The 24,796-nt window shown below is 44.3% G+C and overlaps 1 protein-coding gene across 1 annotated transcript in view; it reads right to left on the bottom strand.

Annotated features, from left to right (window-relative positions):
- Positions 1-1,189: 1,189 nt before the first annotated feature.
- The window catches only part of LRRC6 (leucine rich repeat containing 6), a 106,150-nt gene continuing 82,543 nt past the window's right edge, over positions 1,190-24,796 (bottom strand). The window contains exon 17 of the transcript XR_004244435.1: positions 1,190-1,428. The gene's annotated coding sequence lies outside the window, so the exon portion shown is untranslated. The remainder of the gene's footprint in view (positions 1,429-24,796) is intronic.

The following is a 24,796-nucleotide window of genomic DNA, read 5'->3' on the forward strand; positions in this document are numbered from 1 at the left end:
AAGTCTTGTTTATAGTATAGTAGAATAATATTTTGACAATGGATGTTTTAGGATTTTAGCCAATCACCCCCAAGGGGTGGCTGATCCTTTGTCCAATTAGACTATGAAGAAAAAAGTCTATAAAAGTTTGTAAAATAATTAAATGAATCAATCTTGCTGCACAATTCCTGCCTGCTGGATCTTCTCTCCTCCTCCCTACGGCTGCGGGACACGGTGATAAACCTTAGGGCATTTTTTTTTTTTTTAATAATGTCCCGCTCTAGTAGGGCATGCTTTGAGAAAGGTGAAGAGCAGAACCATGGGGATCACTTCCTGGGGTGAAAGATTTGAAGCTTGAGGACCTCTTGACTCAGGAGTCTTGTACAGATAGCAAGACCCAGTGCATGGAGAGTGAAGCTGTATAACCACAGAAGTAAGTGGGATCTCAGTTTCAGCGTAAGCACTGATGTTGAATTTTATTGCCCTTTTCTTTCTATCCTTCTTCTGGCTCCTCTATCTTATAAAGCAAAATTTTTGCAGTACTTCAAGGCTTCTAGTTTCTCATGTTGAGTGAAAAGACCTAATCCCGTTTTTAGCTGGTCTCTAACACCAACTTCCACTCAACCTTTGGTATAAGCTCCATCAAGCATCCTCATGCTCTTTCCTCTGAAGCTCCAAAAGCTTTAAGAAGGACTCAGTTCACACACAAATCTACCTAATTTTTAATTATTTTCTTAAAACTTACTACTTGGATGTCCACAAAATCTACCAGTGTAACTGAGCATGCTCTGGAAACCGCTATTGATGAATTCCAAATGAGACACTGCAAGTATAGCACTGATATCACAGATAATTCAGGCAGCCCGAGCAGCCTGGCTTTAGAAGAGACCTGAAGCCCCTATGGGGGCTGATTTATGGGGTTGCTAACCCAGACACAGACTATGCTGTCACAGCTACGTTGTTCAAATATCCAGCCTGAATTTTGTACTGTGACTTCTGTGTTCAGCAACATTTCCTCTTTGTACATCCACGTCCTCCTTCTTCTTCCTTACAGCTACATGTCAAACTCTTTTTTAAGGGCTTGTTTCTTGGGGATTATCATTGAACGAATCAAAGCTGCGGCTTAAACCAACAAGAAGTGTAGCCCAAAAAGTCAGAAAAACTGGTTGGAACAGGACAGAACAGACTAGTCAACAGACTTGGTCTTAAGTCAGAGTTGCAGGTTTGATCTTTATTTTTAAAAGCTATGGCTTAGTTTAACTTGAAGTTATGGTCTGTGATCTGCAGGTGGTCAAACTGATACAAATGTCACACTGGCATCCAGATCATTACATGAACTTCATGAAACCAGGTCAGGCACACAAGAGTCATGTTGGGGAGACTGAAACCAGTGTCCAGTCCTAAATCTGCTGGTGGAAGACTGGTTGGGATGTCCATGAAATCTCAAAGCTGTGCAGAAAAATAAAAGATGATTATGACAGGCAGCTCTTCCTTCCCCAGACTGCAGGTAAACCTAATGAAAAGTAGCTGCTGGCCCAAGCTGTTTTCTGTGCAGTGGAAGCCAGAGCCTATATTAGCTGTGTGTTCAGAGTAAAAATAACTGTAGGGCTGGTGCTGCTGCTCCCAAAGTGGGTAAAATTCATTAAAAGAAAAAGGAACAACCAAAAAAATAAAACACCAACTGTAAAATACCTTCACAGTTCTCACTTGAGGGAAAGACTTGCCAGGACAGGTCCCCTGGTCCAAGAGCTAGTAGGGCAAGTGTTCCCTGGTTTGCAACTGCAGCAGCTTTGGCCGAGCAGAAAACATCCCCACATGCCAATGTGGAAATGAGGCCACAGAAATCCCCCATGCCAGCTTTGCTCTTCCTAAGCATCGATTTCCCTGGCATTCACATCCTCAGAGCACAAGAGCATCCATCGGAATGGGAGACCAACTGCCAGCTGCCATTGGCCTTGCTGCCTGCCAGCTTCATGGAAAACATAAAGGCGAAAATAAATCTCCACCACTGCAAATTACTTCATGGGCAAAAGAAAATCAATACATTGCAACTTCACACTGTCTTAATGCCATTAAAAGATCGTTGAAAACCAATCAAAAGAGCATCCATAATTCATTCATACTCCCCTTACTGAATCCTTGTCACAGCCACAGTCTATGTGTGCATCCATAATCTTGTCCCATCATTTTGCACAGTCCTTGTTTTTCAGACAGGAAGAGGGATTTCAGCCAGCAAGGTTCTTACATTGCATCAGTACCTTCAAACCTTGGGTCTCCATCTGTGCTGAGCTCTGACCATCCTAGTCCTCAACTTTCTTGAAAAAACTACTCATCTGAAACATTTTTTATTTCTCAACCCAGTGAGCTTAACGCTTTCACATGGTCAAAACTGCCTTGTCATGATTCATTTCCAAGCATCCCCTTTAGCACACAAGGCAGGACAGCACTAAATCCTTAAAAGTCAAAGGGCTGTCTGGAAAAATTCTTCAGGGAAGGAAAGCAAGCAGATGAAGATGGGTCTTCACAGGTCTTTCACTCAGTCTCATTTTTTATGACTTGTTCTGAGCCGCTTGGAATTTCTCACTTCCCCTCCTGACTATAAGTGAATGAAATTAAGGTGAGAGTCTCCCTTCCAGGTATTGGGATATCACACAATCAACCCCAAATCCAGACATTTGAACTCTTATCACTACAGATGGCAACTCTGAGGAATATGTATTGAAATCATTACTGACTGCAATTTTTTAATTTCATTTCAGATAAATTTTAAGGTTCCATATTGTGCCTAAGATAATATTGTCTCTCCCCTATCAAAGTGGGTCTCTCAATTGGATATTTCGCTTTAGCATCAAAATAATCAATTGGAATGCCATTAGTGGAAATCTGATTGTGCTATAGATTCAACATCAGTCACTACAGAGTTACTAAGAGGTGCAGCCTGGGACTCCCATCAAATTCCTTCTCGGCCTTCAGACCTGCATAAGTTGTGCTTGCAACCATGTGTCTTGCAGGGTACTTACCCAGTGGTTTCCTTTATGCTGCCTATTTTAATACAAGGAAGCAGCCAGGCTTAGCAAACCAGCACCTCTTTTAGGTATTTTCTAGAAATATTTATCCAATACTTCTAATTTTCTGCAGAATAGGAATGGTCATGTGGCACAATTTGAAGTAGAAAAGAGGAAGGAATGGTGGCTACATATGGCAGAAACCTCTGAATATCAGTTTTAAAGTGCTATAAACAGATCCACTGCAAATTCCTCAGTCAAGTCCATTTTAGTGGAGCAAGACAGAAAAGGTCTTTGCTTTGAGTGTCTTGTGTGCCAGAACTGTGTTTCTCCATGACTTAGGCTCCATCACTGATGGTAAAATATGAGGATGATTGAATAACTGGTACAATTTCACCACCAGCCCTGGGTGGGACTGTAACTGGTTATATGAAGCATCACACAAGCTGAAACAGTGATGTTGTCTGGCAAGCCCTCATGGTACAATCTGCTTTACAACACTCAACAGACTCCAGGAGAGTCCTGATAACTTCAGCTGGAGCTCTTTGTGATCGGCAGGAAGCAGCCTTCAGATACTCACAAAATCACAGAATCAAGGACAGATTGAGGTTGGAAAGGACACTGGAGGTCACTTGATCCAACCCCCCTTCTCCAGCAGGGCCACCAACAGCCAGTTGCCCAGGATCATGTCCAGATGGCTTTTGAGTATCTCCAAGACTGGACACTTCCAATTACTTTCTCAGTCCAGCTCTGTGGGGTCCCGCGTGCCCCCACAAACGCACGGGTGGGTTCAGTGTTACAGTCAGTAGCAAAGAGTCGAGAAGGGCATTTGCGTGCACTCCACCAGGAGCATTTATTGCTGCTACACTGTGTCAAAGGGTGCAGAGGCAAATATGAACATGATCCCAAAGCTCACAGTTTTATCTGGGGGTGAGGAAAAGTCGGGAGTAGGGAACGGGCACCAATGGGGAAGCTCTGGGGGAGTGACGAGGGGTAGAGGCTGACAGCCAACCAGGGAATTCAAACTGGGGTGGATTAACATAACAGAACAATGCATCCCAGGAGAAGCCTCTTTCTCTCACCATGAACGCTAAGTCTCTGGCACCAGAGACTGTTTTACCAAGAGCTCCCTCTGTCCCTTGTGCCACAGGCCAACTGGCCACCACAACTCCTCTTTTCTGTCTTAATTAAAAAGGCCTCTCCCAGGGATCCCAAAACCCAAATATCCCCAACAACTAAACACACACAAAACAATAAAAACAATCAGAAGCACCCACAACCCAGTGTCCCAACAAGTCCTCAAATCTTTCAGAGGATTTTCTCTCTGAATGCTGGAATGGATGCTCTCACGGGCAGTGGTGAGGCTGAAGCAGCACAGTTCTCTCTGGGCTGCGGCACAGTCCATGCATCCATCTCCAGCGGTACCAGGAGCATCCAGAGGTCGGCAGGGTGATAGGTGTTGGGTGCTGGGCATCGTGGTGGTGAATGTGGGCACAGGCTCTGGCAATTGCTTCTGTTGGGGTTTTAAACAAAGTTAAAAATTTTGCAATTTCAAGTGGGGGGGCCTTTGTCTTCCCCCTTTCTTTTACTTCAAGGTCTGGGGAAAGGGGAATGGTATAACAAGCAGTAAACAAAGAGAGGAGTGCAAGTTAACAGAAAACATGTCAATAGGAGTATTGGGGAGTGTGGCTGTGGGAAAGGCAAAGCAGAGCGGTGGTGGTGGGGAATATTAACTGTTGGGAAAGCAACAGAGAGGGTTAGATCTGGGGAGACACCAAGGGTGTTTTGACTTATCCATTCAAAGTCTTGTTTGCAGTTCTGGTGATGGGAGGGCGTGTCTGTTTCTGTGGTGGACATTGGTGCTGTTTTGCGTCGTCTCCGTTTCCAAGCAGTGGTGGTCTGGTCTTTTGACTGCGCCCTGTTTATCTTGGTTGGCATTGTGTCTGCAGCAATGGTGTTTGCTGGGCTGCTGCAGGGCTTGTTTTCTCTGGCAGTTTCCAGGTATCATCTATGACCTTTTGGCTTCTTCACCCTAGTCCTCTGGTCTTCACACTTAGCATCAGAATCTGAGAAGTCTGTTTCTTTGGCTGCTGTTCTGCCTGCTCTAGCTGCACCTGCAAGCTGGTCAGGTTCATATCTTCCCCCATGACGCTCCTGCAGCTTTCTGGGAACAGTCGGGGTCCTACAGCTTGTTTCCTGCGACCCCCCTCTTTTTCTGCTTCTTGTGCAGCACAGGGCTGGGGGCTGCAGGCAGGGCTGGTGCCAAGGTGAAAGGCACCATGCGGGCAGGGCCCCTGCAGCCGCGGGCACAGAGCGGTGGTGGCGGCGACTTGGCAGCCTCAGGGCATTCGCGCAGCGGCGGCGGGGGGACAGGCGCGGTTCAGCAGCGCTGCGATAGTCAGGCAGCGGTTGGGGGCGGGTGGGGGGAGCCAGGGCAAAGCGTTTCTCTAGGAGCTCGCTCCAGCCTGCTGCTACATCGGGGGAGCCAAGTCCACCCGGCTGAGAACAATAATAAACTTCTTTTTCAATTTCTGTGTCATGTGGGTGGTCTGGGCTAGCCGCGGCAAGCGGCAGTGCGGGGCTCGGTCCCGGGCCAGCTGCGGGGTGTGCCCCTGCCTCAGTGGGGGGAGGCAGCCAGGCATGAGCCGGCAGCGGGTCGCGGGCGGGCTCGGAAGCAGCGGCGATGGGGAAGGAAAGAAGCTTTGCTGGCGCCCTTGAGAGTGGCGGGGTCAGGCTTCTCTAGCACCTGCCACAGCTACCGCCGCTTTTTCAGACTGTGTTCGAAGGGCACTAGATTCGCTCTGTTTCTAGTATCGTCAGGCTGTCTCAAGCCTTCTAGGGAGTCCCCAAATGCCACTTTTTTCTGCAGCTGTGGCTCCTTGGGGATTATTTCCAAGCTCTCGCGGGGCTGCCAGGGAAGGTCCAGCCCGGGGCTGTAGCCACTGCCAGAGTTTAGCTGTAGGGTGCTCTCAGACAGCAGCTCTAGCAGCTGTTCTTGGGCTTGGTGCCGGCGCCGCTCTACGGCTTTGGGTCGGGGCTTTTCAAGCTGCGGTAGGAACCCGCCGGGGTTGTGACGCTGGGGCGGCCCCGCGGGCTTTGTGGGGGGGGTCACTGCTGCTTTGCTTGCAGCTTCTGCTGGGGCTACTGGGGCCCGAAACCGGCTCAGCTGGGGTGCAGAGCCAATGCTTAGGGGCAGGCTCAGCCTGGCAGGAGCGGCTGGTCCAGCACAGGGCTCAGAGCAGGCGGGCGCAAATGCGCTGCAACCTCCCGTCACAAAGCAGGTACAGGCGTTGTGTTTTTGCAGCAGCTCTTGCAACGCTTTGTGCTCTAGCACACATTGTCACAGCCTCACTATGGCCAGGCAGCAAAGGGAAGGAGATCAGGGCAGCACACGTGGAGGTGCCGCTGTGTCCGAGTGTCCCGGAGTCTTTCTGGTTGCCACCACTCCCACTCTCAGTCTCGGCCACGTGGGAACATGCGGTGGGTTGGGTCTCACGAGCAGGACCACCGATGGAGGGCACAGGGACACAGGAGGGAGATGCAGGGTCCGTGGCTGGGGGCGGGAACTCCCGCCGAAGGGGAAGGGCCCAGTGGAAGAGGCACGGCAACACAAGGGGGAGCAGGTGGGGGAGGGGGACCGCGCGCGGGTGAAAAGCCCGCCACTCCTGCCCCGTGGCCCCCGCCATGCTGGATGAGGGGAGTGGAGGTGGGAGAATTAAAAATAAAAGTAGCAGCGGGGATTGCAGGTCTGACTCTGCTGCCACCACGATCTTGGAGCAAATCTGAAGTAGAGAAAACCAGGGAAGCGGGTACAGGGAAGAGGTCTGGGGAGGAACTGGGAGTAGTCTGGCCATTGCTACCCCGGGCAGGGAACAAAAAAAATCGGGAGGAGGCAGGCAGATGGTAGCAGACCTGTGTCATCGGGCAGAATCCATCTCCCGGTTTCCCTTGAAGCAGGGCAGAGGGAACAGGGATGCAGGGAGAGGGAAGCGGTAAAGGGTTTTTTAAACTGGGGTTAACATTTCCCCACGACTATGAACTGCTTTTGCTTAGCTTGTAAAGCAAATAACCTTTTCCCGACATAAATAACCATCACACAAAGCGCTTTAAATACTCAACTAACCACTGCTCAAATAACCACTGAACAAAATGTTTTAAACCTTCCCTGGTATAATGATAATTTTCCCAAACTTCCCAAATCTTAGAACCAGGAGAAAAACTTCCCGCAGGAGACAAGAGAACTCTGGCCCCATCTCCCTCTCTTCCCAACCCTCGAGATAAAAGGAAATTAACAGAAAAGGATACAAAAGTGACCCATATTACGTTAGAGGGTCAAATAAAAGTCTCGAGGTCGGTCCACTGACTTAAGACCAGTCTTCTCTTTCTGTGGAAGGTTGTTGGTCTCCCCTGCCAAGCCCCTGATAGAACTCGGAGGTTTCTTTGGGATAATGACTGCTCAAATGCGACTTAAATCCAGAAACTACTGGAGACGCTGTCGGGGGTAGTCTGAGGCACCACACTGGGCACCATTTATTACCGTCTCTGTCCGGCTCTGCGGGGTCCCATGTGCCCCCACAAACGCACGGGTGGGTTCAGTATTAGAGTCGGTAGCAAAGAGTCGAGAAGGGCATTTGCGTGCACTCCACCAGGAGCATTTATTGCTGCTACACTGTCGAAGAGTGCAGAGGTAAATATGAACATGAGCCCAAAGCTCACAGTTTTATCTGGGGGCGGGGAAAAGTCGGGAGTAGGGAACGGGCACCAATGGGGAAGCTCTGGGGGAGTGACGAGGGGTAGAGGCTGACAGCCAACCAGGGAATTCAAACTGGGGTGGATAAACATAACAGAACAATGCATCCCAGGAGAAGCCTCTTTCTCTCACCATGACCGTAAGTCTCTGGCACCAGAGACTGTTTTACCAAGAGCTCTCTCTGTCCCTTGTGCCACAGGCCAATCATCCACCACAACTTCCCAGTTAAATATGACCTCATTTCTTGCTTCTGAACACCCAGTTACACAAAGGATTGATTGAAGTACCTGACATATATTTTAATTTCAAGGAATTTAGCCCAGAACTACACTATGATTTACAGCTATCAATCCTTCACATGTGGAACCCAGCTCAGGTTTCTATAGGTATCCCATCCCCATTTCAAATTCAGCCCTTGGGAGGAGAACATCCCAGGGGCTGGCAATGATCCTAAGGGTAAAGTTTGTCTACACTGCCTTTGGTAGCTGCAAGATTTCGCTCCAGTCATTCCAAGGATGCCACTTATCACTTCTCCAAACACAGGAAGAAATTGCCCTGTCTTAGGACAACTTCTGTCTTCACAAATATAAAACTGAAAATCTATTTCCAGCCTCCTTTTCCTTGCCCACTCATCTCCAAGATGACACTTCCCTCTTCCATCGGAAGCAGTCTCTGACAAGCTGCTCCTCCAGGGCTTTCTGAACACTGCAGCTCTGAAGGATCAGCAAATCCTCTTAAGTCCAGACCACACAAATCCCAGTTTTTCGGTGGCTTGTCTCAAGAGGAACATTTTCCTGCACAGGCAGGCACAGCTCTCCAGACCATGCAGTCTCTCCATGCTGAAAGCAACAGTGTGCTGCACAATACCAGGAGCTCACAACATTATTTTCTCTTGGTTTGCAATTGAACAGGCATACCCTAATGCACAAGTGCCCTTTGAATGATGCTCTCAAATTTACAACTTTTGTTGTTCTCAAACGCTGTCTGTTTCATAATTTGCACCTTCTATGTGCTAGGGTTCAGAAGGGGAAGGGTTAATAATCAATTGTAGAAAACTGCATTTTATTGCACAAAGATGAATGTTGATGATGCACAGTACCAAAATCAGCAAGAAACTACAGTGTGGCTGAAATCTTGTTGCTGCTCCCAGATATCACATAATTCCTGCATCTTATTGAGCAAGGGATGCACTGTGAGTCTTCCAAATTAAGTATTTTTTCCACTTTCCTGGAGAACAGATGTCCACACCTCCCACCTTGAATGATGTGGGACCCTGCACTATCAGAGCAGCGTTTTGCTACTACCATTATCTTTCCTGTTCCTCCAAAGGTCTGGTTAGGAATTAGCCATGAGAACACAGTCACTAGGCTCTCCTTTGGAACAACCCTCTGCCTACCTATCAAGTCAACCTTGCTGGACCATTGCAAATGTGGGTCTGAGTGAGTCCAGGATACCTGAGCAGTGACAACATGGATGTGCTTCTTAAATCATGTTATTGCTTAGCTTGATTACATAATGAAAAATCCAAAGAAACTGAGCAGAAACTGTGTCTAGAAGACAGAGTGGGAAGGAGTAGGATTTGCTCTCATCTGTTCAGGAGGAGAGCTGAATTGGAAATTAGTATGTAGGTGTAGCACTTAAAAGATCTTGCTTTCTTTTCCTACTATTACCTATTCCCTGTGTGGCTGTGTTCAATATTACTCCATGTGCCATTCAGGGAGCAGTTGTTGTCTCAGTTCCTGAGGATTTGGTACAGTGCTTCATTTTCTTCCAAGGCCAGTGCGCACAGTTCACTGAAGCATTAGGGCTTCAGTGCTTTAGGACTACAACGTCTGGTACTGTGCAGGGCCTGGCATGATGAATGGGATCCCTCAGCACTGCAAGAGCAGGCATGCTACATTATTAATGAGCAGGTGAGCAAGGTGTATGTCAGTGCAGTTCTGAAGTGTGTGGACTGAGGCACTGACAGTGAAAGCACATCTGTTAGTCCCATCTCCACCAGATGGTTCCTTTTGGTGCCCAAAGTTGCTGTCATTTATTTTATCAGTAATTTAGATCAGGGCTAACTGAGGAACGGAAACATCCCAGGTAGGGGAATAGTGGTCTGTCAACTGAAAACTTTGACAGGAACATAAACCCATGGAAATTCTTCAGCAATAAGTTAAAGACTCTGAGAGTTTTCTTTTGAATGGATGACTTGATTAAAAAAAAGAGAAACCAATTTTTTTATTAATATGTGCTAAGCTAAGCTCTTTCTTTTTATTGTTATTCTTTCTTGGAAACAAGTTTTTGGAGAAGTTTTTTGCTTGGGAAACAAGTTTTTTGCTCACTAAAAATAGTTTGAAAGCTGATTCTATTTCAGTTTAACAAAATAAAAACAACAAAATGGAAAAGTTTGGCAAGAAGTTGCTAAAAGGCTGAGCAAACAATTATTCAAGGTTTCAGCATCCAAGCAGTTCCTCATGCTCAGAGCTTCAGGGACATTTAAACCAGGGCAGTACTTTCTCCTTGGGGTGGATGCCGAGGACACGCGTGGGCAGCCAGGGCAGCAGCAGGGAGCAGCTGGGACCGAACAGGCTGTTCCCAGTCAGTCAAATGTCTGTTTGCTGATCTGTGACCCTGTAAACTGGGAAGACTTGGTACATTTTTAACTGAGGTTCAGTAGCAAGGCCACACGTTTGTTGGAATCTTCAGGCAGCCTGGACTCACCTCAGTGTTGTAATGTTTCACCTTTTTAAAGAGGGTGTCATAACCTCCTGGGCTCCCAAAATAAACATCAGTTCTATTCTCTCACTTTATGATGAAAAGACAAAATACTTCTTCCATGAATGGCTGTGTGTTCATCTTGCTGTCCCATCCCATTCTCACAGCAGCAAATGCTGGGCTGTGACCATGGCTGGAGGTTGGATGGGGCTCTGAGCCACCTGGTCTAGTGGAAAATTTCCCTGCCTATGGCACTGGGCTGGAACTGGATGATTTTGAGGTCGTTTCCAGCACAAACCATTCTATAATTCTATGATTCTGTGATTGTTTTCTTGGATACTGAAATCAAACTGAGGAGCACTCAAGCTTAGCTTGATCTTCTTTGTTAGCCAGAAGATCATTTGTGATATCCAGGTACACTAGGATGTTGAAGTCTTTGGTAGATGTTTCTAGCAAGCTATGAGAACAAAAGCATTGTGAGATGAATGGTTTCAAACTCTTAAATTCCTGGTGGGACTTTAGGCTGAGCTGAGGGGAATTTTTTTTTTTTTTTTTTCAAACTCAAAATATGTTAATAGGAAAACAAAGAAAAAATTGAGGGAAGGGTTTTAACCTATTTTGCAGAAGCTTAGACAGAGTCATAAACTTTCTTTTGAAGACTGGTTTGAAGTGTGTGTTTTAGCAGTTCAAAGATCTCTTTTAGCAGTTCAAACCAGTAGTAATAAAATTAGAAACGTGGCCAAAGACAAAATGCAGCATTTTGAACAGTCAGAAACAGATTGCTCCCACTGTCCTTTCTGAGCGTTGAGGCTGCTTGCAGTACTGTTGAAGTTGCATGAGGTTCTTTAATGGAATTGAATTTGCAATGACTGGTTTTATGGCATTTCTCTGCATCCAGCAACCTGACAGCAGCCAGTATGGGGAATTATAAGGTAGAATCGATAGAATTGTGAGCTGTAGAACCTGCCTGCAGAAGCACATGGCAGCACAAAGGAGCACATGGCGGCACAAAGGAGCACATGGCAGCACAGAGAGGCTTGTCTCCACCGGGCCCTGGGGGGAGGAGGTGTCACATGGCAGAGCCCTGCAGAGAGGAGCCTGCCAGGAGCTGAGGGACGGGTGAACAGAGAGTGATCACCCCATAGAAGGACATTGAGAAAGTGTTGCTGATGTGGCAACACGGGATAGGTCATGTCACATAAGGAAATACTGTGCCTTAGAAAAGTGTATAAAATCAGCTCATTCCTTTGAATAAACGATTCAGATTCCCTGATGGTCTGGGTCTGTGATTCAGTTGCTGACAGCCAGAACCCAGTTTTTGTTCCTTTCCAGTGCAGCATCTCTTTCCCCCTATATTTGTAGTCTATGTAGTGTGTGTAGTTGTACTATTGTAACAGCCTCAGACACCTCAAACTCCACCCAGCAAAGACTTGATGGTGGCTGAGGGGTGTTCCTCAAGCAGAGGAAGTTCAGGGTGCTGTGCCTTCCTCCCTAGTGCACAAGATATTTAGACTGGCTGCAGAGAAATTACTTTTAACTCTGCTGCAGCCATAGATTTTGGTTACCTAAGCTGGATGTTGCTCTATTAAGGTAAAAAGACATCATTTTTCTGTTTGCAGAACATATAAGACAAGTTAAGACCCTAGGGGATCTGATGGTCACTCTTTTCTGCCATGGGGACTTGCCATTCCTGATGTTTGATCCTAGTGGGGACACTTTCCTGGAGCAATGTTCAGGCACCTTTCTGTAGTTTCAGAAGAATACTGCAAACCCACTTTTGCAATTTCATAGGGGGGAAAAGGTTCAAACAAAATGTTTACACTTTCTCTTAATGCCACAATGTGAGGTGATAGAAATTATTGTCCCTTGCATGGCAGAGGTTTTGGGCAGTGCAAGGTCCAGAGCTCATCCCAAGACTTCGCTATTGCTAGCAGAAGCTTCCAGCTCAACATCCACTTGCAGTTTGAATCCCACCAATTCAAGAGATTTAAATGCATTTTAATGTCTTCCTGTTTACTTTCTTGTTCCTTTGAGTCCTGGTGGCCCTTGTGAATTTCACAGAGTTCAGCACAGAAGCCAGCAAGTGAATAAAAAAAAGAGCTCAGAGGAAGAGATGTAGATGAGGATCCATTCTGCCAGATCACTATCTACTTCCAGGCTGAATGACAACTGATCTGCTCCTATCTTGGCCCAATCAGCCTGCTCTTAGAAGAATGATCTATCAAAGAAAGTCTAAATATGTCCAGGCTTGGAGAAAGAGCTCCCAGCAATTCATCATGGAGGCCAGAGACAGAGCAGTTTAAAGGTATTCTCAGTGCAGCTCCTTCACCTGTAGCTGACCTTTCTGCTCAAAAAGATAATTAATTCTTTCAGACTGTCAAGACCTTGTTCTTTGGAGGCATCACTAAAAGGGAAAGTGCCTCCACCACAAGATATTTTTGTCCTCACCAGGAAGCTACAAGAGCATTAATTTAAATGCATTAATGCAATGTTGCAATTTGTGGATGTTGGAGGGAAGCCCACGTTCCTCCCCACTCCCTCAGCTGCCTTTCAGCATTTCTGTCTGTGACAGGGCTGTGCTGGACCAGAACTGTGACTTGGAGCTACTGGACACTGAAAGATGTTCCACTGGGAAGGGTGGGAGATGTGGGAAGCTGAATTGGGAATTTCCAGGTCTCACTGCAGCAGCTCACAGCACAACAGGGCCTTTGGCCCCCAGTTTCCAAAATTTGCCCTTAGATCATCAGGCACAAGCTGTATTAACCAGCAGAAGCTCTGCACTAACACAACTGATGGAAAGCTGAAGGCAAGAATGACTTGGCCAAACCAAAAGGCCTCATTCAGATCTTCTAAATACCTTTGTATTTCCCCAACAGATTTCCAGCAAGCTCGGAAAGATCAAAACTCTGCAATCAGCTGGAAATTTTCAGTGAGGATTTCAATGTCTACACTGGGATTTGTGGTGTTTGAAAGTCACAGTGCTCACTGTTCCATGCCTTAATTTCCCTACCTTTAACTGGAGATGATGTGGCAATAACTAATATCTGGAAAGCACTTCAAATGTTTATACAATGCATTCCCTAGAGCCAGTTACCTACAATCAATGGGATATAATGGCCTTATATTATCACAGTAATTAAATACTTCCAGCTCTTAACTAATGTTTACAGTGCACCAGTGAGATAGAGGAAATCTTAACTTTACCTAGTTGACAGAGAACACATGTAAAAGAAAAAATAGTACAACATTCAAGACATCATATATAAAAAATCCCAATGTGCTTCTAAGCAATTAAATCCAAAGAACTGTTAGGCAGCTTAGATCATTTAATTTTTGGACTGCAGGAGTCCACCCTGAAGCTCAAAGAACTACAGCCATGCACTACAGGTCTTACTATTAGATCCTGGTAATAAAAACTATATAGATTATGATTGGAGAAGCTGTACTTCTGCAGCCCTTTCCAAGACATTTACTATCTATGGTTCTGAATACAGATCTGCACTAAATTGTTGCTGGAACAGAAGGAGACATATTTGTTCTCTGAAGCATCTGTCTCAATAGCCAATATTGGTATTACACTTCTGCTAACAAGCACATCTTTATTGACCCACACATCATTTTGGAGAATTTTTTTACCTTTATCACACTTATGTGGTATCAAATGTAAAAGTCTGTTTGGATTGAGAATAGGTGATAGAGGCATTTTGTAAATAAAGGTATCTACAATTTAATGAAAAAGAAAAAGACCAAACAGAACCTTCTAGGATTTTATGTCTGAAGGCTGGATTCTGTTCTGCTTCACCTTTCCTTCCTCCAACCTGGAAAAGAAAGGATAAATCTGGTGCAGTCAGGCCTAGGGTCTAGGTATATATACATATATTCCTTTTACTATGAGCAAACACATAGGCTAGAACCATAATTACAAACGCTGGCTCACCAAAATCTGAACTTTTCATGACCTACTCCTGTGTTTTGTGCACTTGAAAGAGAACAGAGACTAAAAAGATGTATCTGAATAATACAAGACGTTCTGTGCATAGGATGGTGCAAAGTGCATCTCCAATGTGATAACCAGGAACCAAGTGGGACTGTGTTATTTCAAACTGATTCCGAGTTGTGTAATTTATCCCTCAGAGAATTTGCTGCAGCATAAGTAACAGCAGACAGACCAGCCCAAGTCTGAAAAACATACTCCATTTGATGTATCTTTAGAGTAATACTGAATAATAGAAGATATTGTGTATCATCTTAATTTTTTATGCTGCAGCACCACAATAGAGGTCAAACAGAAATTTTCATTCCTAAAAATAAGAAAAAAAATCTCAAACATGTAAAAGTCTAGAAAGACAGTGGGGAACTTTTCTTTGACTTCTGTGCTAGATCAGGCTGCTCATATCCCTATTTTCTCTGTCCTTCAAATATGGCATCTGATGTCATTTTTTAGACTTGAGATGAAGAAAACAGACTCTTTTAGCAGCTTATGAAGGAAAAACAAAAGGAACTTCTGCTGTCCATTTCTTTCCACTTCCTCCTGCTGCTTCCATATATAAAATTGTTCATAAGCATTCACAGAGAAAATACAATTCAACCTCAAGTAGAAATGTAGTATCATAGAGTGGTTCAGGTTGGAAGGGACCTTAAAGGTCATCCAGTTCCAATCCCCCTCCAATGGACAGGGACACTTTGCACTCCACCAGGTTCCTCAAGGCCACCTAATAATTCCACCATTCTCAATGGCATTTCTATCAAATGCCTGACAAAAGTTTGACAGGAACCTACAGCAAACTCAGTGTTGTGTCAAAAGCAGCTCATTTCAGCAGTGTGTGGTAGAGATCCTTGGTCTTTTGTTAGATACCTTTGACCCAACCTTCTGTCCCACATGCCTTCAAAATCAAAGCTCTTGCTGCTCATTAAATTCCTACCTTTGGTTCAGGGGCTTAAATCACTTTATCAGAGCCATCAATAGACATGAGCCAAAGTTTGCTTTACGTGAGTAACTACAATAGTAGAGAAATTCTTGTTGGCTCAAAAGGTTGTTAAAAACAAAGGGAAAAGATATAAAGACCTCCACTTTGCAACATTTACTGTGTCTGTGCACTTCATGTGATTTGGGAAGCATTAGCATTTTGTTTTGTTTCGGTCTTGTAATTAGAAGGATTGTGCTTCATTATCCTACTGTAGCTCCCACTGTGACACAGTCCTGGTTATCTTTCAAAAAGCAATATTTCATATCAGCATCCAATTCTGTCAACTGAGTATAAAAGCATTGGAAGTCTCTCCATTTCTTATTTCAAAACAGTATTTAGAGAAAAAGGAAACAACACCTCCCCATCCCCAGCCATTTATTCTTATGGAGTCATTTTATTTGGGAATGATAGAACGAAACATTTCAGACAAGGGAGTTAATTTCCATAGAACTGAATACTTGAACTGTTGAGGGCAAAGATGTATTTTGGGGGCTTGGTTTTTTTTCCCTTTCTCTTTACATGATAGCTCTTACTAAAAGGGAAAAAATGAGTTCACATTAATTAACTGGAATTAATGTGATGTAAAGGAGGGGATTGGGTCATTTTTTTCCCCCCAAAAAAGGCCCTGAAGAGCCATTCTGCAGAAGTATGTTTGTGTAGAAACAGGCAGTTTTCATTCCAAGAAGTCTCCAAGGTTGTCTCTATGAACTGTATCCAAAGAGCTCCACTGCCTGTTTCTTTTCTTTACCTCGTCTCCAGTATCCTGCCCTTCCTTTAACAATCAGAGCCTCTCCTTGTACAAAACATATGCTCATAGCTAATAAGATGATGTTGTCAGTGATACATATAATCTTGTGTTCCTGTGTGCATATGTTAACTGCAGTATTAGTTTGGAGTATTCTGATATTCAGAAGGGAAAAGGGCTTTCCTATATTTATGTTAATTAGCATAACATAGTCTACCCAGAATTCATCATACTCTGCTAAGCTCTGCCAGAGAAAATGTATTAATAGCTGAACTGTTGCGATCCTTTATTAATATCACCACTGCGAGCTCTGTACCAATTTTAAGGCTTATCAAGAAGACAGGATTCTTGTACTTATTCCTTAAGTCTTTCCTAGTAAACAGAGATAATGAAAAAATTGCTCCAGGGAAAGCAGTTTGGGAGCAAAGGCAAGTGGTGTTTAACTCCACAATGGAGTTCTGTCGTGTAGCTGTTAGGTCAGTGGCAATGAATTCTCCCAAGGATTCCCAGTTCAGGGGAACATTTTGTGCTTCCTCATTCCAGATAATACCTACACCTTAAATCCTTGCCATGAAGGCCTGGGGAGGCTCCCCTCATAAGAGCACTCCCAAGAGCATCAAAAGTGGAGATGTCTGTTTTCTTGGAAAGCTCTGGTGTAGCAGGATGTTCTGCCTAAGTGAGGGTAAATCAGCTTAAACTTTGACCAATTTGCAAAAGTTATCGGTGGGTGGAGAAGTGGGGTCACAATGCTTCAGATGTTGGAGAGTGCTGAGACCAGCGTGACTCATCAGTCCCTAAGTGAAACATTCAGGGGATGTGAAGACCATGTTTTCTAGCTGAAACTGGCACTGGTGAGGATGCAGCCCACACAGCTCAGCCAGAAACATCTGACTGACAAGTCAGTCACTTTATACTATAAAAGCCCAGTCCCGCTTTTTAACGGCAGGGACTTCTAACATACCCCTTCTAGGAGTGCATGGAGACTCCTCCCTGGAGTGGGGATGCCCCTCAAGGTCACTCCTCCAGGCTGAGCAAAAGAGGTTTGACCAAAGTCATTGATATGGATAAGTAACACCAATCTCTACTTAATAATTATTAAGATAGCTTTGAAATTGTTAATTTAATAAATAATGTGCTATATTAGTAGTTATAATTATCTATACCGTGTAGTAAATAATACTGATTAAGGTCTCTGTCTAATCATTATCATTATCATCATCAATTTAAACAAAGCATTTATTTTATTTATATATTTGGCTTAATATCCTTAATCCTGTGGGACAAAGTCATGTGAAGGTTCAATTACACCTATATAATCCTTTAGACACAAGCCATTGACAAAGTCTGGGACTAGAAGTGGATCCAGCTAGACCCTGACTCCTTTCAGAGGAGTTTAGAAAGCAAGGGGGTTCTTTCTGCTCCTTGTGACTCAACAGGAGGGTCTCCCTGATAAACCTTGCCCAAAGCTTCTGTGCAGTCCTCGACATTTGGTGTGATACTCTTTTCCTCTCACAAGGATTCACTTCGACCTTCTCCTTTTCACTTCAGCTTCACTCTTTCCTTGTTGTTCCCACATTTCAGCACTTTTTTTGTATCCTTCACTCTTTTTCTTCAAGGTGTCACCTTCTCCTACTATCTGATCATCTCTGAACTGCATGTCTGGACCCAGGGCACAATTTTTGTAGAGAAATAAAAGCAGAGAGAATTTTAACACACCATGTGTAGGGCATGCCCAGCCACTGCCCTGGAGGGACGTCTGCTGAGATAAGGAGATTGCTCAATCTCCCAGCAGAACTCCCCTGGAAAGGCAACCACTTTTCCAGTTACGGCAAGAAGAAGACAGACCCAGAATCCTCTGGGAGACCCTATACAGATCCTTTGTAGCCCATTGGCCTTTACCCTCTGACACCCACCCCCTGTATCCCTATAAAGCCAGCCCCCTGCCCCTGCGAGGGCAGAGAGATGCTCGTCCCTGGCTCCCCTTCGCTGGACTAATAAAGCTGCCTCGTGCAGAACAGCTACACGGGCCTCTCATCTCTCTCCCTGGTCTGGCCTGGAGGCTGCCCTGCAGAGCTGAGCTGAAATCACGAGCTGACAATCACTAAAGAGCTGACAGCCTCTGCACGGGCCCTCCTAGCCAGCAGCTGAGGGAAGACACCGGGCCTCGGGAAGACGATCTCTTTTGGGACCATCTCTCCGGACCGGTCACAGCTTCCTTGGTCAGAGCTACTGACCCTACACCAGCTGTCATAACCAAGTGTGGGCAGTGCATTGTTTAATACATCGTATACTCTGTCTGTCTGGGGATTTCATCTGCTGATGATTTTTATCAAAGGGACTGTTTTGCTTGCATAGTAAAAGGACTCATTCTTCTTGTGTTCCTGGGTACAAACTGACACAAATATGATTAATGCAAACCTCCAATAATTACCACTGTTAAAAAAAATCATCAAGCTGAATAGGGAAAACGTGAAAATATGAAGAAGAAAGGCAAAGGAAGTGCATTATAATTTGAATAAGAACAGATGCATGGCTATGAAGCAGAAAGACAAAAAACATGAAAAAAATTGCAAAGCATCAAGGCATGTTAGGTCATTTCTAGCATCTCTGTATTTGCAAAAGAAATAATTGAGGCAAGGCCTATAGGTGAGAACCATACCAAGGAAACAACCTCATCTAGGCACAAGTTTCACCAATTGGCTGCACTGACCAAGAACATGAAAAAATAGTAACAGCCACATATCTCCGTCTGGCACAGCTTTTACAAGTCAGTCCTGGCACAAAAGCAGCTGTCCTAGCAAGGCAAGCCCTTATACCTGCAGGTAAACACTACAGGGGACACACATTTCTGTTTCCCTAAGCCTAGGAAAAGGGCTGTCTCCCCATGTGTCAACAATATTTCCTTGCCTTTGTTTCCTACTACTCTTCCCTGAAGGGGATTTTGAGATCCGACTGGCTTTCACAAGGTCTAAATTTCATTAAATCATAATCTTCCCCACTCTTTTAATGCTTTATTGGAGAGTATTAGTTTTCTGAGCTGCTGTCTATTCGTCTTTCCCATATTGCTCTATTTCATCAATATAGTTCATCTTTTAAGTTGATTTTTTGGTGAGGGTTATTCATTAAGGTTTGATATGCATTTGAAAGCTGCTAACCCTTACCATTTATCTTTAATGAAAAAAAAATAGCCTATTTGTCGCAGAAAATTTGTCAAACACTGTCTCATTGGGACGTTTAACACCTGCTTAACTGACAGAAATGATTTGACTGTGTAGCCTCAGAAGGTTTACAAGTGACACAAAACTGGAAGAGGTGATTGATTCACAAAAGGGTCATGCTGCCATTCAGAGGGACCTCAACAGTATGGAAAAAATGGGTTGTCGGGAGTCCCATGAAATTCAATACACGGAAGTGGAAAGCCCTGCGTCTGCCGAGGAACAACCCCATGCACCAGGACAGGCTGGGTGCCAGCCAGCTGGAAAACAGCTTTGCACAATAGCACCATGGGGTCCATGGTGGACACATGGACACAGAAATTTGTCATTGCAGCAAAGAGGTCCAGTGGCCTTCTGGGCTGCAATAGATGGAGCATTTCCAGCACATTGAGGGAGGTGGTCGTTCCCCTCTGCTCATCACTGGTGAGACACATCTGCAGGTTGTGTCCAGTGCTGGGCTCCCCAGTACGAGAGTGATGGACTCACTGGAGCAAGTCCACTGAAGGGCTGTGAAAATGATGAGGTGTTTGGAGCATCTGTTGTACAAAGAGAGGCTGAGAGAGCCCAGACTATTAATCCAGAAGCAGAGAAGGATCAGGGGATCTTATCTTATCTTATCTTATCTTATCTTATCTTATCTGTATAAGTACCCGTCTGGGGGGGTAAAGGTGATAGAGATTCTTCTCACTGGTGTTCAGTGACAGCAAAAGAGGCAATAGGCACAAATTGAAATACAGGAAATTCCACTTAAAATAAGAAAATGCCTTTGTATTGTGAGGGTGTTTGAAAATGGAATGTGTTCCCCAGAGAGGTTGTGTAGTGTCCATTCGTGGAGATATTAAAAATTCAACAGGACATTTCCCTTGGCAACCCGCTGTAGGGTGACCCTGTTTCGAGCAGGGCATTGAACTAGATGACTACCAGATGTGCTTTCCAACCTCAGCTGCTATGTGATTTTGTGAAATACATTCAGCCAACCTGCCCAATTCCTGAATAAAAAAAAAGAAGTCACAAATATTCTTTGTTTGAAAGTCAGTCACTGTGTAGCTTACATTCTGAAGTTGTATAAAATCAGGAGTGACAGGGAGGGCTTTGCTTGGTTCTTCAATGAAACAAATTCTCTGGAGTAACACTTCAATGTTACTGCCTCCATCCCAGCTAAGACCTGAGGGCTTGGACTACAGATCTGACATGCTCAAATCTTTAGCACACACTGTAGTGTTACTTAATTCTTAAATATGAGATTGTTCATCAGTTTTACTGGAGTGGTGGGCAAGACAAGAGAGGTCAACTGCTGACCTAGGAACAGGAGCCAGCCTTTGAGTTTAAGGTCAGAGGTCCACCTATGAGACTGGGACAATGTATCTGACACTGGGATGTACTCTAGTAACTAGGCTGTTGTCAGTTGTCCAAAATGAAAACTCCACAATTTCGAGTATCTTCAGCTCTTGTTCAGACTTGAGCAAGACATGCCCTCTTAAACAGCAGCAGGAGGATGTTCTGAGTTTACAGTTTTAATTAGACAAGGATAAATTACTGGGGGAAACTGAATACTGTTCATTTGGTGTCTCAACAGAGTAACTCTTTACAAGTCAGCACAGAAGATACACAGATCAAATTAAAGTGGCAAATATACCCACAGACACTGATATGTTTCTCTTTCCATCAGAAATTCTCAGGGAAGAATTTCCTCTGGCATCCAGGACCTTCCTTTTGCAAGAATATCCATATTTTTTTGCATCCTAATGGTACAGTTTAGGAAGAACAATATTCTCTAAAATTTAATTTTCTTCTACTTCAGCCTAATGATTTCCTGATCGGCCCCAGCAGGGATTCAGACTTAAACTTCCTAACAGCTTATATATAGTAGCAAGAAACCAATAAACACATTTTGATTACTGCAGTGGTGCTCAGCTGTGCCTCTTGATACAGCAACAAAGAGGAGGTGCTGTCTGGAGTCATCTTGGGATGGTTAAGGAGGGGGTTTAGGAAGTGAGAACCAAGATGCTGAGAGTCCCGTGGCTGAGCAAAGGCAAAGGTGCTTGCAGTCAGCGCATTAATGGTAGACGAAAATTACTTTGGACATCTCAGAAGAGCTGGAAATGGCTTTGTGCATGCCCATGCCCATGTAGAACCATAAGTGGAGGGTCTGGAAAGATGTGCTGGAGGTTGCAGGTCTCTGAGGTCTCAGCAGGGAGCAGACATGGAGCCCTCCAAAAGCCAGAGCAGCAAGAGCTGAGAAGGAGACTGAATCCATTATGAAAGTTATGGTCATTGAGTAGAAAGTCTTGGTTCAAATGATGTAGCATTTGATGCCTGGGTAGAAAACCTTGGCCAATGTTCACTGGAAAATACAAGAGTCAGGCCATCTGCTGCAATGCAAGAGAGACAGAGGCCATTTCAGAAGAACTATAAACTGCAATTAATTAACGGGGTAGGAAAGAGAAAAAACTACTGTGCTGTGAGATCCAATCCCTTAAAAGATATAAAAGCATTGCTTTGGTGCATACTAGCTCAACCTATGAGTCACTGTGCCAAATCCATCCCTGGTTTTGAAAGGCTGGAGAAAACAAAAGGAAATTTATTCTTTTCATTCTCTAGAAAAAACCTTTAAGCTCAAATACTTACATCAGAGAGAAACTGCAGATCAAAGAGGCCGAAAGCTGTGTTATTCAAGCAGGTTAGATAATTAAAGTTCTCCAGTTTACCACAGGGTTTGTGTCTAGCTCGTAATAGTTGCTGTATCTGAGCTCTTCTTAAGGGTCAACCATCCCTTCTTCTTTCTGTCATACAATTACTTTTCCATCCGGGTTTGTGGAGCAAAGAGGACACTCAGTGGCTGGTTAGGTTATCACAGATGCGTGTTCCAGCATTTTTCCAAAGGAACTACTCCTAGATGCTGTTGGCAGAGGTTGTTCACAGAAGCCTGCAGTGCCATGTTGGGTACAACACTAGCTCCAGACTTCCAGACAAGGACAGTACTCCCCTACTCCAGACATGGGCATACTAAGGCAGTGATCTGTTTCTCAAGTATATTTCTGGCAAATGCATTTCTTAGAAGAATTTCTTGTGGTTTCTATGAGATGGAAGGAAAAATATTTGAGAATGTCTCAACAGGATTTTTCCTCTTTGTATTCTTTGTAGAAAATAGGATTACCTGCTTTTAGTATTCACAGCCTCAGCTTTCCCCGTGCTGTTAGGATGAGCCTCCAGTGCATAAACCCAGGGGCCTTTGTGAGCACTGTAGGCACTGACTTACCCAGCTCCAGCTGAGATGGAGACTTAGATCAGGGCCACAGAGATGCAGCAAGGCAAAGGTAATGTTTGTGGGCTGAAAGGGTCCAGGCAAAAATTTGGAGGAGAATTTAGTTTTGAGGGGTTTAGCCTGTGTCCCAATGCCCTCCCACTATCATGGCTGATGGAGCACACTGGTGTGAGAGTAGAAAACATTTAACAACCACTTTGCAAGCAAAAGACCTTGACAAAAAGCCACCAGCCATGTGGTGCATACCACATACAGTGTATATATACTGTTATCGCTGCAGTGCCTGCTCATCTGCCTCAGCAGCTTCTTTCCACAGGGTCCTCTTCCCAGACAGGGAGTAAAGCACAGGTTCTTGCATTAGTGAATGTTGCCACACAGCATTCCTCCCTGTAACTCCCAGAGAAAGGCTGCAAACAGCCTGGAGGTTTGACCACAGCTGTGGTTGTATTCACTACTGAGTTACCCAGACAAAATGAGCAGTGCCCATTTCTTAAAAAATAGGTAGTGTATATGTTCCAGAATTAATGTATCCATGAGCTTCTTTCATTATCAACATAAATACAAGGAAGTCAGGAACTCAATTTCTTCTGCTCTCTACAGGTTCCTGGCATTGGGGAATAAAGAATATTAGCAGAAGAGCAGAGGCAAACTATACCACTGCTGCCTATGGTTTTCTGTACCTTCAAGGTTGGTCTGGTAACATTTGCTGTAATTAAGCTGATGTATAAATAAAGGGGGAACGGTGGGTGGACAGAAAGATTGCAATTTCTAACTAGAGTAGTGCTCATTTGGATAGTGACTGACACTAGGAAGTGATTGTCAAAGTCTTTTTTGACATCCTCAGGCTGATAAAGACTGCAAGGGGATTTCCCACTGATATCAAGCAGAAATTTGCACAGAGATCAAAGGCAGAATAAAACATTCCTGTAGTGAGTAAACTCTGAAAAAATGTCCATTACTTCTAACATACTGCACTGGCTACAATTGACAATGTGCTTTGCAGCACATCATCCTGCTTTATCCTCCTTTGGCATCTGACTTGGATTCTCTTGCCTCTTTCTTTTTTTGCTTCTCTCGCAGTCTCCCCAGATGCCCCACCCAGCAACACAGTCAGTAGCAGAGCTTTTATTAGTAGCATCTTCTAGGTTTGACAATTATTAGTCAGCTCCAGGCCTTTAAAAGGAAACAGGTCTGATTACATTTATACTCCTTGGATGCTCTTTAGCACAGGGACCATGTTTTCACCCTGTATCTGCAAGGCACAGTAAGTGATAATGAGTCATATTGGAACTACCATGATGGAAAAAATAGTGCAACTGCTGCTAACAAGGGTCATAGTGAGGGGCAGGTACAGACATCATTCAGAGGAGGTGTTTTGGGCTGCCTGCAGAAGAAATAGCTAATGCTGCAACAATGTATTTGGGAAATTTTGTCAGCAGACATATTGGTGACTTAAAATACAGAGAGATTTATAAATTTTTATGCTTGTATATGTATATAAGCTTATATATACTTGATCTTCCATACTATGCAGAATAACTGTCAAGCACACAGGTACAGTGAACACCTCGATCTGGAAAAATCCTATTGCCAGGCTTAGGTTTTGATTTGTCATATCACTGGGGCTTATTGTTTTTGCTGTTCAACACTGGATCAAAATAGATCTGACACATTTTTCTCATCCCTTCAAAGCAGACTGCAGTAAGGTGATGCTTCTGGACTGTATCCCTTTACATCCATCTGGGACAGTTCCTCAAACTAAAGGCTTTGTGCAAATAATCATCTCCCAGGTAAATCAATATGGAACTAAATACTGACACATTTTCTTAAATCATATCTTTGTTAAACTTCCTAAAACAGTTCAGGTGTCTGACACCACTGAAATCAAAACAAACTAATCTTCAAAATGTTTTAAAGTATCCATTGTTCAAACAGATGCCTGTGACATAACTGGGGGTTTTTCTGCAGGGGTAAGGACCAAACAGGCTAATTTAGGATTTGCCTAGTTATTTCCTATTGTTTACCTTTAAGTCAGCAATTTCAAACTAGTCCCACTGTGATTGCTTTGTCCTTAAAAGTCACTTTTCCCTGCCAAAATCTTTCCAGCATTATGTTATTACTTGTCTCCAACTTGCCTAAAATTTCTTAAGTTTAACTGGATGCAGTT

This window comes from Corvus moneduloides, chromosome 1, assembly GCF_009650955.1.
Source record: "Corvus moneduloides isolate bCorMon1 chromosome 1, bCorMon1.pri, whole genome shotgun sequence".
In the NCBI taxonomy this organism is placed as follows: domain Eukaryota; kingdom Metazoa; phylum Chordata; class Aves; order Passeriformes; family Corvidae; genus Corvus; species Corvus moneduloides.